We start from the raw sequence: 3,095 nt of genomic DNA on the forward strand, positions 1-3,095 counted from the left end.
GTATTAATGAAGATGAAGACCGGGAGGTTATCCATGGTAAATATTAAAATTATTTTTATATTTTTTAAACATAATGCAAAAAATAATGTTTTTGTCTTATATTATTTTAAATTTAAAGGTTGAATATTTTTTTATGATTGATGAATCATAGTTGTTGATTTAAAGTGTCTCTAGAAAAAAATTATGTGAATTTTACCCAAAAAAAAAAAAAAAAAAACATTTTTTTAAAATATTTTATGTGATTTTTACCCAAAATAAAAAAACTTTTCTTAAATATTTTTATGTTAATAGGTGTTTGTATATTGGAATTGTTTCTTATTTAAAAGGGTACATAGGTATGTTAATATATCTATATTTAGAGAAAAAGTCCTTTGGACTCCAAATATTTTTATGTTAATAGGTGTTTGTATATTAGAATTGTTTCTTATTTAATAGGGTATATAAGTATGCTAATATTTAATAGCATCTTTCGGATAAAATCACATAAAAGATATTCTCATCGACATGTTTCAAACCAACTAGTGTGGTTCATCTTCATAATAAGAAAAAATATATCTATACCTAAAGAAAAAATCTTTTGGACTCCCAAAAACATATATGTTATTGTTAAATATATATAAAATTTTACTTTAAAGCAATAAATTCAAACTTTTGTAAAATAATATTTTAAATTTCCAGATTATATAAATTTTGTAACACACACACACACACACATATATACCAAAACAAACAACAATTAAATTACATTTTTGTGATCCCTGCCTTTTTGTATTTAAACTAATAAATATTATTAAATAATGATCAATAATATTATCAAAAATAATATTTTATTAATTATAATATTAATAATCTTAAAGAACATTAATAACAATAATTTATTTGTAAATAATTTATAATTGAAAATATTGGATAACATTGAACAATAATTTAACCATGTTTAGATTACTATATTAACATTGCTATTAGTATTAATATTAATTATTTTAAATAAATGACTTTCGTTGAATCTGGTCAAACATGCTCAACCATGGTCAATCAATGTCAACCATTGTCTACCATGATCAACCACGTTCAATGATGATCTTCCATGGTCAAACATGCTCCACCATCAACCATGGTGATAATGGTTAATCGATGTCTCTACGGTGAACCATGATCAATGATGGTAGATCATGCATGAATATGGTCAACCATCGTCAATTTCTTTATGGTCAACCATACTAAACAATGGTCAACCATGATCAACCATGGTCAACCATGATCAACCTTAATGGTCAACCATGGACATTCATGGTCAGCCATGGTTAACCATGGACATTCATGGTTAACCATGGTCAGCCATGGTCAACGATGGTCGAACATCACATTGTGACAAATATTGTTTCAATATAAAAGTAAACCATGGTCAACCATGATCGACCATGGTCAACGATGGCGAGGCATGATTAACCATGATTGAATTTCATCAACTATGATCAATCTTGATGAAAATATCTTTCATAATAATCAACTATGATGATCAACCATCGACAACCATGGTCAATCATGGTCAAGCATGTTTTATAAAATCAAATATGGTCAAATATGGTCAACCATGTTTGAACATCGCATTGTGACAAAGGTTGTCTTGATATGAAAATCAACCATGTTTTGATGTTGCATTATGACACAGATTGTCTCGATATGAAAATCAATCATCGTCAAACATCGTCAATCATGACCGAATGTCACATTGTGACAATGATTGTGTCAATATGAAAATCAATCATTGTCTCAACCATGCTCCAACATCACATTATGACAAACATTGTCTCAATATGATAATCATGGTCAACTATGGTCAACCATGGTGATTCATGGTCAACCTTGGTCAACCATGTTCAACCATGTTTTATAAAATAAAACTTGGTCATCCATGGTCGAACATCGCATTGTGACAAATATTGTCTTTATATGAAAATAAACCATGGTTAATCATGGTCAACCATGGTCCAACATCACATTATGACAACAATTGTCTCAATATGAAAACCAACCATCGTCCAACCTCACATTCTGACAAGGATTGTCTTTATGAAAATCAACCATGGTCAACCATCTATATTTTAGTGTTTATAATATTATCTTAGGGTTTATGTACCTTGGGTTTATACTCTTTATCCCTTAGGTTTATTATTCCCTTTGGTTTATAATATCAATCCCTTGGGTTTATTAATCTAAGGGTTCATATTCCTAGGGTTTAACATTATTAACTTAGGATTATAGTCCCTTGGGTTTTTAGTATTAATCCCTAAGGTTTATTATTCAGTTGGGTTTATAATATCTATCATGGCCAACCATAATCAACCATGTTTTATAAATTCAATCATGTTCAACCATATTTTATAAAATCAATTGTGGTCAACCATGGTCCAACGTTGCATTGTGACAACATTTGCCTCAATATAAAAGACAATCATTGTCTCAACCATGGTCCAACGTCGCATTATGACAAACATTATTTTAGTATGATAATTATGGTCAACCATGTTTTAAAAAATCAAACATGGTCATCCATGGTCAACCATGGTCGAACGTTGCATTATGACAAATATTGTCTTGATATGAAAATCAACCTTGGTTAAGCATGGTCAACCATGGTCGAAAATCGCATTGTGACAAGATTGCTCAATATGAACCATGGTCTTAAAATAAACCATGGTCAACCATGTTTATTTTAATGTTTAATATTATTCCCTTGGGGTTTTAGAATTAATCCCTTAAGTTTATAATATCAATCCCTTGGGTTTATAATAGCAATCGTGGCCAGTCATGGTCAATCATAGCCAAACATGGCCAAGCATGGTCAAATGTTGCATTGTGACAATGATTGTCTCAATATGAAAATCAACCATGGTCCAACGTCGCATTATGACAAAGATTGTCTTGATATGAAAATCAATCATGGTCAAACATGGTCAACCATGGTCCAATGTCACATTGTGATAAATATTGTCTCGATATGAAAATAAATCATAGTTAAGTATGGTTAACCATGGTCCAACATCGTATTGTGACAAGGATTGTCTTCATATGGAAATCAACCATGGTTAACC

Source organism: Pinus tabuliformis, chromosome 5_1, assembly GCF_031772625.1.
Source record: "Pinus tabuliformis cultivar Carrire ecotype Pingquan chromosome 5_1, CPIR1, whole genome shotgun sequence".
Lineage (NCBI taxonomy): Eukaryota > Viridiplantae > Streptophyta > Pinopsida > Pinales > Pinaceae > Pinus > Pinus tabuliformis.